At 45.2% G+C, this 16,095-nt stretch overlaps 1 pseudogene; it reads left to right on the top strand.

Moving 5' to 3' along the window:
- Positions 1-4,007: 4,007 nt before the first annotated feature.
- Positions 4,008-6,741, top strand: LOC136633003 (nephrocan-like; annotated as a pseudogene).
- Positions 6,742-16,095: the final 9,354 nt, after the last annotated feature.

The following is a 16,095-nucleotide window of genomic DNA, read 5'->3' as shown; positions in this document are numbered from 1 at the left end:
CTAGAAGCCCGCGTGTATGTTAGCCTAACGGTAGCAAGCAACAGGTTTAGGAATGTCGTTAATGTTATTAAACTCCCATAAAGATCTGTTTTGTGCCTTTTTATTTTTTTTTTATTTTTTATTTTTTTTATTTTTTTTTTTTTTTTTCAAATTTTTTTCAAATGTTTTTCAAATTTTTTTATTTAATTTTTTTATTTAATTTTTTATTTATTATTTTTTTTTATTATTTTTTTTTTATTTTTTTTTTCCCCCTTCTCTTTCTCTTTTCAAACTGCCAGGACACCATTATGACATTATGATCATGTGATAACCACACCCACCTCAGTCAAACCCTGTTAGCCTAGCGGTAGCAAGCAACAGGTTTAGGAATGTCGTTAATGTTATTAAACTCCCATTAAGATCTGTCCTTTTTTTTTTTTTTTTTTTTTTTTTCTCTCTTAAAACTTTAAACTGCTAGGACACCATTATGGCATTATGATCATGTGATAACCATACCCACCTCAGTCAAAACCCTGCTAATTTTGCCACAGGCTAACAATAAGACCTGGCATCGGTTTAAGACAATAATAGTATATATAGGAACTCTTTGGATAGTCTATATCATCTAATCCACACGTTCATGAGGAGTATATAGATAGGTGAATTTCTGAATTTATATATATATCGAATAAGTGATTATTGACATTTAACCCCTTGATGTATATTCCAGTCCATGTTTTCTGTTTAACCTATTGCACCATCATGTTTGCAGGCCATGCAACTGTTTGTTAGTTACCTACACTATATAATGCAGGCATGTTGTAGATGTTTTTATGCTTGAGAAAGGCCGATATAACGGCCGAAACGCGTCGCAATAAAAAGGAATTACTATATATACCTTCTGAATTCTGCCTGCTACCTTGGATTCAGGGGTGCTTAACCACTAGCACCCCTGCGAAGTAAGTAAACATCCACATCATATACACCTCGTTTGCACTACCTTGCATCATCTGCCATTTTCCAAAGCACCGGAGCGCTGGTTAATTTTCTGTTTTTCACATTGATCTATCCCTATCCCGTGGTGGTTTTTTCATCGCCGGGAGCAACCAAGACGCTCTCCTCAGGATGTCTCATGAGACCGGTGTGAGGAATTTCTTTCTGGATTGACACGCCATCTTGGATATTGACGCACGGGCACCCCACAGACGGGCCCGGCGTCACGGGGTGAGTTACCTTCTGCACACGATTGCCCCATATTTATTTACGTATATTCTCTGTATTTTTTGACAACCACGTCTTATCCATTTCTTGGAGCGCTATCCATCTTTAACATCTTGTATCCAAGCTAGAGGCGGTACAACAGGGTACTAGAGCCTCAATGCCTGCCTGTATAACATCTTGTATCCGAGCTAGAGGTGGTACAACAGGGTACTAGAGCCTCAATGCCTGCCTGTATAACATCTTGTATCTAAGCTAGAGGCGGTACAACAGGGTACTAGAGCCTCCATGCCCACCTGTATCACATCTTGTATCCAAGCTAGAGGTGGTACAACAGGGAACTAGAGCCTCCATGCCTGCCTGTATCATATCTTGTATCCAAGCTAGAGGTGGTACAACAGGGTACTAGAGCCTCCATGCCCACCTGTATCACATCTTGTATCCAAGCTAGAGGCGGTACAACAGGGTACTAGAGCCTCCATGCCCACCTGTATCACATCTTGTATCCAAGCTAGAGGCGGTACAACAGGGTACTAGAGCCTCCATGCCCACCTGTATCACATCTTGTATCGAAGCTAGAGGTGATACAACAGGGTACTAGAGCCTCCATGCCTGCCCGTATAACATCTTGTATCCAAGCTAGAGGCAGTACAACAGGGTACTAGAGCCTCCATGCCCACCTGTATAACATCTTGTATCCAAGTTAGAGGTGGTACAACAGGGTACTAGAGCCTCAATGCCTGCCTGTATAACATCTTGTATCCAAGCTAGAGGCGGTACAACAGGGTACTAGAGCCTCCATGCCCGCCTGTATCACATCTTGTATCCAAGCTAGAGGTGGTACAACAGGGAACTAGAGCCTCCATGCCTGCCTGTATCATATCTTGTATCCAAGCTAGAGGTGGTACAACAGGGTACTAGAGCCTCCATGCCCACCTGTATCACATCTTGTATCCAAGCTAGAGGCGGTACAACAGGGTACTAGAGCCTCCATGCCTGCCTGTATCACATCTTGTATCCAAGCTAGAGGCAGTACAACAGGGTACTAGAGCCTCCATGCCCACCTGTATCACATCTTGTATCCAAGCTAGAGGCGGTACAACAGGGTACTAGAGCCTCCATGCCCACCTGTATCACATCTTGTATCCAAGCTAGAGGCGGTACAACAGGGTACTAGAGCCTCCATGCCCACCTGTATCACATCTTGTATCGAAGCTAGAGGCGGTACAACAGGATACTAGAGCCTCCATGCCCACCTGTATCACATCTTGTATCCAAGCTAGAGGTGGTACAACAGGGTCCTAGAGCCTCCATGCCTGCCTGTATCACATCTTGTATCCAAGCTAGAGGCGGTACAACAGGATACTAGAGCCTCCATGCCCACCTGTATCACATCTTGTATCCAAGCTAGAGGTGGTACAACAGGGTCCTAGAGCCTCCCTTCAAGTGTTCAGTTTTCTGCAATAAATCATCCTTTTCCTCTGATATTGTAACCACTTACTTATATCAATGTTACAGTCTAACATAGAAAGCTTCATTCGATTCCGACAACTACTTCTAGGGAAGGGATTCTTTTGACAATGAGTGTAAACATGATAGTAACTCTGGTTTTATGGTCTCTTACATAAGATGTTCAATATTGCCAGCAGCTAGAATGTTCCAATAAATAATGAAGGGCAGCCATCCTGGCTAGAAAAGACCACTGTACAATGCGATTATTTCTGCGGCTAGTGGGAGAGATTATATGGATGACAGTATATTAGGAAGCCTAAGTCCTATAATAGACACGTGGAATGACCCTAGATGAATATATAAGTATATGTTTTGCCAGGCACAACCTGGAGGGCATCAGTTTTCTCTATGTTGGTTTTCAGGCTCTTGATTGTGGTCATGGGGTGATCATGTTGCTAAGCCATGCACTTTAGAGAAATCTCGAATGCAACCTATTCAGCGCTAGTAAGTTGTTGTAAGGTCTATTCATGTCTTATGTACCCATGATAGTGTGACAATAATAACCGCTCCAGTACAGTACCAGCTTTTGATATATCATATTTTCTGTCAGTTTTCAGGCTTCAGTGAGATGCAAGGCTTGGAAGAATTAGTACTATTTTCCAGTGGCATAGAAACCATTGAAAAAAATACGTTTAAAGCAATGAATAACTTGAAGATGTTGGAAGTATGGAACAATAGACTGACTGCAATTCCCAGATCACTACCCTCAACACTGGAAGTCCTAAAATTGGGTGATAATTCAATTCCTTCATTCAGTCACCAATCTGCTTCCTTCCCAATCTCAAGTATCTGAATATGGAGAACAACAAGCTGATGTTCTTCTATGAAAACTTCTTCACACATTTCCCAAGCTTACAGTATCTCATGTTAGCTGGAAACCAATTTGTTAAAGTTCCACCACGACTACCTAAATCCCTCCTGTCCTCGAGGTTAGAGAGAAATCTTATAAAAAGTGTGTCTATAAGAGATTTAAAGCAACTGGAAAATCTTTTTGATCTTAATCTTTCTGGAAATCAGTTGTTTTCAGCAGATGGTCTACAAGTTGTCACTATAGATGAGCGAGTATACTCGCTAAAGGCAATTGCTCGAGCGAGCATTGCCTTTAGCGAGTACCTGCCCGCTCGAGACTGCAGGTTCGGGTGCCGGCAGCGGGCACGGAGCTGCGGGGGAGAGCGGGGCGGAACGGAGGGGAGATCTCTCTCCGCCCGCTCCCTCCTGCTGACAGCCGCTACTCACTGCTCCCCTACACCGGCACCCGAACCTTCAGTCTCGAGCGGGGGAGGTACTCGCTAAAGGCAATGCTCACTCGAGCAATTGCCTTTAGCGAGTATACTCGCTCATCTCTAGTTGTCACCAATCTTACATCTTTAGATCTCTCCAAGAACCAACTCTCCGCTATCCCTCAAAAACTACCCTCTAAATTACAGAGACTTGACTACAGCGATAATCAGGTTTCAAGAGTAACAGAGAAAGACATGAGAGACCTGACCAACCTTCAACATCTTTTCCTGGATAATAATGGCATGGTTGTATTTGAGGACAAATCACTTCAGTGGTGTGTTCACTTGTCCAACTTGGCTATGGAGCAGAATCTTCTAACTTCTATTCCGTTGGGGTAAGTACTTATTAAGCCATGAAATTAAATGTTTTCATATTAAATTGTAGTAATTTAAAGGGGCTTTCCAGAAGTCCAATATTGATATCAATATTTGATCAGTCGGAGTCCGCCACTTGGGACCCTGCCAATGAGCTGTTTGAGGAGGCCACAGCTTCTTCACTGCATACCAGGCAGAACATCACACATGTCATAATGCGGGTGCCGGCTATGCCAGCTCAATCCCATCCACTTGTCAGGCGACATGACGAATTAATGCGACATCGCTGGCCTAAGAGTAGGCCACAGTGCTCACCTGAGTGCTCTCGTCTCTTTACACAGGTGAATGGTGAGGGTCCTGAATGGCAGACCCCCACTAATCAGAAATTGGTGACATATTCTAAGGATAGATCATTGATATTGGAATCACAGAAACCCCTTATAAGAGGATTTTCTCATTGTAACAAAGTCTGACATGCCAATCAGATGTGTCACAATGATTACATCTGTGGGAGTAGACGAGCTAGGGCCAATGCATTATCCAACACAACTGGGATGTGGGACTAATTTCAACACTCCTGTCAATAGTCATTATTTTGCTTCAGTCAGTGGTCTACATCAGAAGTATTCACCAACATATACCGCTAATGGAGGCCTCCAACATATGCCACCTTATAGGCTTTCTGTGGGATACTTTGACCAAAAACTCTTATTGTAAAACAGGGTTTTCATTTTTTTTTACATCCTTCTGTTTCTTTGCAACTTTTAGGCTTCCATTTACTCTTACAAGATTGGATTTTAACCCCTTAATGACATGGCCTATTTTGGCGTTGAGGACCAAACGATTTTTGGTATTTTTTCATCTCCATTTTTCAAAAGCCATAACTTTTTTATTTTTCCGTTGACGCGGCCGTATAAGGGCTTGTTTTTTGTGTGGCGAACTGTAGTTTTTATTGGTACAATTTTTGGTACATAGACTACATTGTAAAACTTTTATTATTTTTTTTATGATCGTAGGGAGAGAAAATGCATCAATTCTGCCATAGATTTTTTTTGTTTTTTTAAAGCGTTAATTATGTAGCATAAATGACACACAAATTTTTTTTCTGCGGGTCGGTACGGTTACAACGATACCAAAATTCTTATATTTTTTTTAGGTTTTTCCACTTTTCCACAATAAAAACCCTTTTTTTTGGAAATTATTATTTTTTTCTAAACTTGCTGCATTCAAAGTGCTATAACTTTTTTATTTTTCCATGGACGGAGCACTCTGGGGTCTTATTTTTTGCGAGACGAGCTGTACTTTTTATTGGTACCATTTTGGGGTACACACGTTTTTTTAAATCAGTTTTAGTGCGTTTTTTGGGAGGCAAAATGCTAAAAATTAGCATTTGACCTCAGTTATTTAGCATTTTTTTTAATGCTTTTTGCCGTGCAGGTTAATAAGTGCATTCAATGTATTGTACGCATCGTTCCAAACGCGTCGATACCAAATATGTGGGATTTTTAATTAAAAAAAATTTTTTTTATGCTAATATGAGAAAAAACATTTTTATTTTTTGTACTTTATTTTTCTCTTTTTTTTACACAGTCTGTGTCCCTCTGAGGGACTTTTACTGCAGCACTGCAGATTGCTACGATAAGGCATGGCAGGACTTATCTCCTGCCATGCCTTATCGCTTATTATAGCGATTACAGGCTATGACAATACAGGACGCTGGTATCTGGCATCCTGTTGCCATAGCAACCAGCCGGGCTCTCGCGATGTTATCGCGAGAGCGGGCTGGAGTCACAGAGGGAGCAAGCTTACTCTGTTAACCCTTTCCCTGCCGCAGTCTACTTAGATCTCGGCAGGGAAGGGGTCAACAGCAGGGGGCGCATCTCCGATGCCCCCCGCTGTTGCAGCGGGACGCCAGCTACTAGTGACAGCCGGCTCCCGCTGCGGGATAGCGCGAAATCTGCTATGATCTCGCGCTATCCCCATGACGTACCCTTACGTCATGGGGCGGGAAGAGGTTAAAGGAAAAAAGATAGATCATGTTGGAGTCCATGATGTAAAACATTTGAACTAACTTCAAGTTCTGAACCTTCGAAACAATAAGCTCACTTCTATAGGTGATAAAGTTTTAGAATCCCTGCCTCACTTGAGACACCTCTACTTAGATGGGAACCCCTGGAATTGCACCTGCAGTCTTCTTACTGTTAGAAGATTGCTACTAGAAAAAGGAACTGACATTAAGGAAGGGGAGTGTGCAGAGCCCCCATATTGCCGTGGGGAGAGGTGGATGTCTTCTAATTCCATGCTAAGACAGTGTCAAACTTCCTATACTTTTGACAAAGGCAAAGAAATTAAGAAAAAACTGAAGGTTCCTGAGGTATCAAATGGGAAACCTCACATAGATGATGATGAGGATTATGATTATGATACAGAATACTGAAGTACTTTTTATCCCCATGACATTTATTGGATATGGACTTAAAGGGATTGGCTCAGAACCACCGACAGGTGTCGGCGCTTTCCAGAGCAATGCTATGGGAAGCGTTGGCCAGCGTGATTGGACAGGGGGCCTTCCGCAGCATTTCCGCATCCACAACAAAGTAAAAATGATGCTGTCTTCCGAAGTCTTCAGCTATCAGCGCACTCCTTTCTCCGGTATGCAGTACCGCTTGACAGGTGATGGCACTTCCTCATTATCTGACTAATGGCACTGCGCACAGTACAGGCCACCAGGTATCGGCTGAAGGAGTGTGCTGACAGCCGAAGACTTCAGCAGTGAACGCCATATCTTCTGAAATCAGCTTCAGGTACGGATTTTGACTCTGTTTTGGATGCAGAAATGGCGCGGAATTTGTTGCGGACATTCCACAGCATTTCCGTCCCATATAAGCACACTCTAAAGCCCAACGGCCACGGACGGATCTGATTTGTGGAATTCACAATAGGGATCACTATTACTACTGAGGCCACTCTGCACATGGCAGCATACCTCAAGCTGACATAGGGTATGGTTACATGTGGCTGAAATGTTGTGAAATGTCTGCAGTGGACATTTCCATGGCAAATTATGCAGCATTTTCATATCCAAAAACGGTCCAAATCTGTACCGTTGGTGCGGATTTTGACTGGAAATCAGCCACGTTTCTGCAGCTGATTTCATACTATGCGGCGCTCCCCCCTCCTCTCTTACCTCCTCTGGCTTCTGGTTCCTAGCGGCCTATAGTGGCCTCACCTGACCAGCCGCACCGCACCTGATCAAACCCCTGGGAACTGGAAGCCGGTTACTACTGAGGCCAATATAGGGGACACTATTACTACTGGGGTCACTGTGGGGGTCACTATTACTAAGGGTTTTTTTTTACTTGTTTTTGCTTTTTTTTAAAAAATCCCAACAAGGGACTTGAACTTACAATCGTTTGCCTGCTCATGCAGTATAATGTAATACCATAGTATTACATTGTACTACAATGTGGCAGGCATTCTACCAAGCCACACTACAGGCATGGTTTGATCAGCCATAGCAGCTCTAGGAGCCCTCACAGGACAACCAAACATCACTCTGCATTCACATAATGGGGGCACATTTAGGAGCCCCAGACTTCCATTGGGGGATTTGAATGCCATTTACCGCAATATTTAAAGGGTTAACAGCTGCAATCAGCATTTACTCTGATCCTGACTGTTGCCGGCAGGTGTCAGCTATAAGAAACAGCCGGCACCCGCATTGTATGGAGGCGGATCAGCTCATGATCCCCCTCCATACAAACACTGAATGCACAGGACCTAACTGTATGCCCTGTGTCATTTAAAGTGCTTGTCCAGGAAGTGGAAATAGTCAGTCCATCAATGTCGAAAGTTCCACTTTTGGCAACTTCCGACACAGGATTACATGGTATGGCCCTTCTATAGCTCATGATGTCATTACAAGGAGCTAGCTTTTCAACTAACTTCAGTAACTAAAACCAGCCCGCGTCTCTGCTTCTGCATTGGTCATGACAGAGAAGGGAGTCGGCTTAGACCCCTTTTACATGGGATGACAGTCATGCACAGAAGCGCTCAACAGTCGTCCCAGCAGTAATTGTTCCTGTGCTTTTACACAGAAGTTATCATCGCTCCGTGAATGGACAAAAGCGGGCCGGAGATCACTGCTGCCTGCTTGCCTCCGTTCACAGTAAACAGGCAATCATTCATAGATATATGATTGCCTCCTTAAGGCCCATTTACACCAGCCGATGATCGCTAAAAAAATTGCTAATCAGCGATCGTTTTAGCGATAATCGGTGCGTGTAAATATGCGCCCATCGCGTGCTTTTCAGGCAACCTAAAAATCGTTCTTCCCTCTTATCAGAAGTTCTCCACGGGGAGTGCTAATGGCATGGTTTCCCCATGGAGAACAAAAGATTTGAGGCTACTAACGGCTTTCATTGAAGGCTTCATTTGCACACCTAATTAGTTGTTAAGTAGCTGAGTAGCTACTTAATACTTTATGCAAAATGATCTCTCAAAGCTGTCACTCAGACTGTCATTTGAGCGATCTTTGAGCGAACATCTGCCCGTGTAAATGGGCCTTTACACAGGTTGGTTGTCGTTTGATTTTTATGCCTGCACGATCCTAACGATGAACAAATTCATTCGTCTTTCAGATTGCGCAGGAATTTACACTGAATGAATATTGTTCAGATTCCCGCCATCCAACAGGAATCTTAATAATCATTCAGTGTAAAAGGGCCTTTAGAATAAGCCAAACAGCTAGCCTCCTGTGATGACATTACAGGCAACGGAAGGACCATACCCCGTGAACCGGTGTCAGATCCAAAACGGCTAGACTGGGTAAGTGGTTAACTATTTCCTTTCCCTGGAAACCCTCTTTAAGTCACAGCGTTGATCTTATAATGTTGATAATGATTATGGCTCCAATATTTCCCAAAACGACATCTTCAGTGAAGGGGTGTGACCTTTTAACAAGGTATGAAAAAAGTTCAAGTACGGGTTCATTCACATGACAATGCTGCATGTATGGCGGTACATGGAGTCCCACAGAGTCCATATTATAGATCTATAGGCTTTGTGGTCTGAAACATGGGCAATCTGAGGGGACTTTCATATACCCCCCTATCGCCAGCCACAGCATAGAACTGTGGGGCATTAACCCCTTAAGGCCATTTTTTCTTTTTTAAATTTTGGTTTCTCCTCTCCACTTTTAAAAACTCTTTTATTTTTCCATTGCCAGAGCTGTTTGAGGACCTGTTTTTTTTTGTGGGGAGAATTATATTTTTCAATAGTATTATCGAATGTACTATATAATATACTGAAAATAGTTTTAAAATTTCTACCTTGATTGTAGCAGCCTGTTTCACCGCCTTTAGCTTGGATACGAGATGTGATACGGGGGGGGGGGGGGGGGGGGCATGGATGCTCTAGTGCTAAGCAGGGCCAAACTTTTGCTTGGATGCAAGATGTCATACGGGCTGGCATGGACTCTCTAGTGCCCTGTTGCTCCAGCTTTCATAGAAGATGGGATACGGTTGGGCACGGAGGCTCCAGTTCACTGCTGTACCACCTCTGACAGATGAGCCGTCATCAGCTCCCTTCCTACAATGCTTTCAGTTTTCGGGCCCCTGGGGTTCAGCTGCAGCGCCACCGGCCACACTGTGTTCTAATGCCAATTTGGAGCCATTACCCCGGGCCCGGGCCTATGGCTGCTTTGAGATGCCCATAATGAATCGCCTTGCGGGTGGTGCTACACTAACCGTAAAGCTACAGTGTCAGTCAATCGCAGCGCTTGCTTAGTGACGCACGCTAAGGAGCTGGTGGAATAAGCAGATAGGCAGGTGACAAAGCCACTGTTTTTCCAATGGCAATCTCCTAACGGTTCATTTCGGTTGGCTCTTTCGGGGTTTTCAGCACGCGGAGCTAATATTTCGGCACGAATTTTGCGTTCCGTTGTGATAAGTAAAATGCGCGCGTCTCCCTAAGGGCAAGGACTCTGCGGTTGGCGGCATAGAGATAGCGCTCAGGTTTACAGTCACGATTGGGCGGTACTATGGGTCAACCGCCACAACGGCAAGGGGATGCGGCAGTGGAGCTGTGAGGCCCAGCGAGCCAAGCCAGGTGAGGGTCAGCGTCACCCATAGCCACCTACGTTTTTGGTGGCTAACAGCGTGGTGGGCAATGCAGCGTTCGGGTTCCGGGTAAAAATGGCGCCTTGGCGACATGTGCAGAATGTAAGAGGCCTGTAATGATTTTCTCTGGTCTTCTGTATGTGCAAACTGTTTGGGTTAAATGGACGTCCACGGGAGTGCGGTAGGGAGATTGCAGTGTGTAACGGAACTATGTTGTGCGGTGATGGTTTGAGTTTTGTCGGTTTTGAATTATTCTCTAATTGGAGTAAAAGGCTGTGAGATGAGCCGTTCATTTATTACAGAGCCCAGAGGGTTGGGTGTGGTAGGAAGTCTAGGCCACTAAGGTAAAAGTAAAGCGCGCTGGGCAGTAATCCACCTAGCTGGATGGCGGTATGCCTTTAGCTGTCACTTTACCCCCCAGTGGGCCCAGTGGGTACTCATTGCACCGACCTCGGAAGGACAGAAGGCTGAGTCGACCCTGAGCCGGCTACCTGACGTACGTGGGGATTGAACCCGCACATCTCAGGTCGTGAGCGAGAGCTTAGCATTGCAGCACTACCACTGCCCTAATGCTCTGCGCCACACGAGGCTCACAATGTAACTAGGTGCCCGTTTACATCTATAATCCTGGTCCGGTGTCTAGCTTGGAAACGAGATGCCATATAGACAGGCGTGGAGGCTCTGGTACCCTGCTGTACCGCCTCTAGCTTGGATACAAGATGTGCTACGGTGTGGTGGGGCATGGATGCTGTAGTGCTAAGTTGGGCCACCTCTTGCTTGGATTCAGAATGTGATACGGGCGGGCATGGAATCCCTAGTGCCCTGCTGGGACACCTCCAGCTTTCGTATAAGATGTGATACGGGGGTGGGAGAAGGGGATGGTAGCTGCAGCAGCCTGTTTCACCGCCTTTAGCTTGGATACGAGATGTGATCCCGGGGGGCATGGATGCTCTAGTGCTAAGCAGGGCCACCTTTTGCTTGGATGCAAGATGTCATACGGGCTGGCATGGACTCTCTAGTGCCCTGTTGCTCCAGCTTTCATAGAAGATGGGATACGGTTGGGCACGGAGGCTCCAGTTCACTGCTGTACCACCTCTGACAGATGAGCCGTCATCCGCTCCCTTCCGACAATGCTTTCAGTTTTCAGGCCCCTGGGGTTCAGCTGCAGCGCCACCCCCCGCACTGTGTTCTAATGCCAATTTGGAGCCGTTACCCTGGGCCCGGGCCTATGGCTGCTTTGAGATGCCCATAATGAATCGCCTTGCGGGTGGTGCTACACTAACCGTAAAGCTACAGTGTCAGTCAATCGCAGCGCTTGCTTAGTGACGCACGCTAAGGAGCTGGTGGAATAAGCAGATAGGCAGGTGACAAAGCCACTGTTTTTCCAATGGCAATCTCCTAACGGTTAATTTCGGGGTTTTCAGCACGTGGAGCTAATATTTCGGCGCAAATTTTGCGTTCTGTTGTGATAAGGAAAATGCGCGCGTCTCCCTAAGAGCAAAGACGCTGCGGTTGGCGGCATAGAGATAATGCTCAGGTTTACAGTCACGATTGGGCGGTACTATGGGTCGACCGCCACAACGGCAAGGGGGTGCGGCAGTGGAGCTGTGAGGCCCGGCGAGCCAAGCCAGGTGAGGGTCAGCGTCACCCATAGCCACCTACGTTTTTGGTGGCTAACAGCGTGGTGGGCAATGCAGCGTTCGGGTTCCGGGTAAAAATGGCGCCTTGGCGACATGTGCAGAATGTAAGAGGCCTGTAATGATTTTCTCTGGTCTTCTGTATGTGCAAACTGTTTGGGTTAAATGGACGTCCACGGGAGTGCGGTAGGGAGATTGCAGTGTGTAACGGAACTATATGAGCAGAAAATAGAGATGGAGGGGAGCTACTACCGTTAAAATTTTCTTCTTTATTGAATAAAACAAAGCATACAGCTCACAGGTACACGCTGAACGCTTTTCGGCAAAAAGCCTTTGTCAGCAGCTATGAGGTATGGAGTGCATAAGACATTTATAGACCAAATACAAATTAAAATCAAAGGAGAGATACCTGTGTATGTTAGCTTGTCAGGGAGAAAAATGGTTGAGGGATGGTATAGAGCAGTGGTGGCGAACCTATGGCACGCGTGCCAGAGGCGGCACGCAGAGCCCTACCTGCTGGCACGCGCCGCCATCGGCCGCTCACCACCTTAGTGAATGCCTGCAGGGGCCGCGGCTCCCCTGTTGACATTCACTCAGCGCTGCTATCTGTGCTGATGCCGGTGTGCACCAGGATCCTCCTCCCCCGTCCCCCGACGTCTCCTACTTTGGTTCCGCAAGAGCAGGGGGAGAAGGCATCCAACAGAAGCACACTGCTTTCAGTGTGCACCTGAGAGCAAGCAGGAGAGGAGCGGCGCTCCTACGAGGAGGAGGGGTAAGTATGTGGGGCAGGGGGCAGGTATTCTGACTGCTGGGAGAGGCGGGGGTGGGGGGAGACATTCTTACTGCTGGGAGAGGCGGGGGGGGGAGACATTCTTACTGCTGGGAGAGGCGGGGGGGGAGACATTCTTACTGCTGGGAGAGGCGGGGGGGGAGACATTCTTACTGCTGGGAGAGGCGGGGGGGAGACATTCTTACTGCTGGGAGAGGCGGGGGGGAGACATTCTTACTGCTGGGAGAATCGCTGGGGGGGGGAGGGGGAGACATTCTGACTGCTGGGAGAATCGCTGGGGGGGGATGGGAGACATTCTGACTGCTGGGAGAATCGCTGGGAGGGGGATGGGAGACATTCTTACTGCTGGGGGAATCGCTGGGGGGGGGGATGGGAGACATTCTGACTGCTGGGGGAATCGCTGGGGGGGGGGATGGGAGACATTCTGACTGCTGGGAGAATCGCTGGGGGGGGGGATGGGAGACATTCTGACTGCTGGGAGAATCGCTGGCGGGGGAGCGGAGGCATGACTGCTGGGAGAATCGTTGGGGGGAGGCATTATGACTGCTGGGAGAATCACTGGGGGGGAGGGGGGGCATGGTGACTGCCAAGAAAATCGCTGTGGGGGAAGGGGGGCATGCAGACTGCCAGGAGAACCGCTGGGGGGGAGCCATTATGACTGCTGGGGGAACCGCTTGGGGAGAGGGGGGCATTATTATTGCTGGCGGACAGCTGGGGGTGGCATTGTGACTGCTGGTGGACCACTGGGGGGGTCTTATGACTGCTGGGGGGGGAGCGGGCATTATTACTGCTGGGGGACCGCTGGGGTATGTCACTCTTATTACTAATGGGGGGGGGGTGTCACTATTATTACTGCTGTGGGATGTCACTATTACCGCTGGGGTATGTTTACATGCGGCAGAAATGGGCAGGGCTGTTTCAGAATAGACCGGGTGCAGATTTTGACTGCTTTTTAGATGCAGAAACGCTGCAGAATTTTCCACAGAAATCTCCGCTGAGGACATTCTGCAGTATTTCCGCGTCCAAAAAGCAGTCAGAATCTGCACCCGGTCTATTCTGAAACAGCCTTGTCCTTTTTATAACGACGGGGGTAAAATCATACATTGTGATAAGCCCCGCCCCCTGACATGTTGGCACTTTGCGATACATAAGTGGGTTTTGGGTTGTAGTTTGGGCACTCGGTCCCTAAAAGGTTCGCCATCACTGGTATAGAGGGTGTGTTCAAGAGCTAATTACAACACATGTTACAACCAGCATACAGAGATTTGTGGCAGGAGGATTCAAAACAGACAGATAGAGAAACAAGTATGCATGTGGATATCTGGGAAACAATACTTCAATACATTTACATAGCGATAAATAGGTAAAGAATCTAAGGGGGGGAAAAAGAAAGAAAGAGAAGAAAAAAAAAATCTATTTAAAAAAAAAAATTTTTTATATCTTTTCTTTTTCTCTCCCATTCTTATCTCTTTTTTCAAATATATAGTTGCACAAGCTGTTTCCGCATAATCATAAAGCGATTGCAGGGTATATAAATTCACCAGAGTTTCAAGAGAAAAAAGCAAGACAAAAAAAAAAAAAAATTACACATATATATATATATACATTTCCTTCTTTCTTTTTTACCTATACTCCCCCCTTACTGTTTGTTAATAAACACAGAATAAATCCGTTCTATAATTCATACCAAATGGGAATCTAGTATTTAATTCCAAAATCCAATACGCTTCCCTGCGGAGAATATCCTTCATTTCTACTTTTTGTTTCCTATTTTTCCAAACTCTGTCTATCCCCAAACATGAGAAATTTTTTGTTTCACCACCATGTTTTAGAATGAAGTGATTTGCAACCCCTGATTTTCCTAATAGATTTTTTTTGGATGTCCCTCAGGTGTTCTGCTATTCTAGTATGTAATCTCCTAGAGGTGTATCCTACATAAAGTAAATTACATAGGGTGCATATTATTATATAGATTATTCCACTAGTTTTACAGTTAATAAAGCTATTGATTTTGTATTTTTTGTTGTTCTGGGGGTTATTGAATTCCCTAGATTTATTAAGGGTGTACTGACAACAACCACAACGTGGGTCACACATTTAAAAAATCCATTAATATTAATCCAATTGTTTTTGGGTTTCTGACATATGAAATTCTTAGATACCCTGTCTCCAATAGTACGATTTCTGCGAGAGGTACATAACACGCCTTTGTCTAAGATAGATTTTAAATCGTCGTCCTGTTTTAAAATTGGAAGATAGGAGAAAAATAATTTTCTTATCTGTGGGAATTCCCTACTGTATGGTGTAGTGAAGACAATTTTGTTGGATATACCATCAGATAAGTCTTTATCCTTATATAATAATGTCTCTCTGTCCATTTTGTTAACCTTGTCCCTAGCATTATTCAAAGTTTGTGAGTTATAACTTCTATTCGCCAAGTGGGTACAGATTTGGTTTGCTGATATATTATAACTTGATGTATTGGTACATATACGTTTTGCCCTAATGAATTCCGTAAGTGGTATAGCATTAATTGTATGTCGGGGGTGACAACTAGTCGCTTTAAGTATCGTGTTGCCACTGCTGGGTTTACGGTATACTGAAGCATTGATACTGTCCCTAGAGCAACTGACCTCTAATAGGAGATCCAGGAAATTAATTTTGTTCTGATCACTATTAATGGTAAACTGTAAGTTGCAATTGTTCTTATTGATATAACTCAGGAATTCTAATAATTCTGAGTGGGCACCAGAAATGGTGACATTATGGGAATGGAGAGATCCCTGTCTCCAAATAATAATGATGTCATCCAAGTATCTGGCATACCACACCACGCTGTCAATGAATGGATTAGATATAGAGAAAATATAAGATTCTTCCCACCAAGCCATATAAAGTATGGCTAAAGTGGGAGAGAATTTTCGACCCCATAGGAGCTCCTACCAATTGCAAGAAAAATTGATTATTAAAAATTTAAAAAAAATGATGAGTGAGAAGAAACTCTGTGCAAAGCATAATAAATTCTCTCAGTTCACTACTGTATTCGCTATACTCTCTCAAATGGTGGTGTAAAGCTTGTAAGGCAGCGTGGTGTGGTATACAGGTATAGAGACTGACAACGTCGCATGTTACCCAAATGTAATCCTCCTGCCACACAAATTTATCCAATTTTTTCAAAACACTACTGCTGTCTTTCAGGTAACCCGGTACTCGCACAGCTAGTGGTTGTAAGGATTTGTCTACCC

The sequence above is a fragment of the Eleutherodactylus coqui genome, chromosome 1 (genome assembly GCF_035609145.1).
Source record: "Eleutherodactylus coqui strain aEleCoq1 chromosome 1, aEleCoq1.hap1, whole genome shotgun sequence".
Classification (NCBI taxonomy): domain Eukaryota; kingdom Metazoa; phylum Chordata; class Amphibia; order Anura; family Eleutherodactylidae; genus Eleutherodactylus; species Eleutherodactylus coqui.
This window is presented reverse-complemented; position numbering and strand designations above follow the sequence as displayed.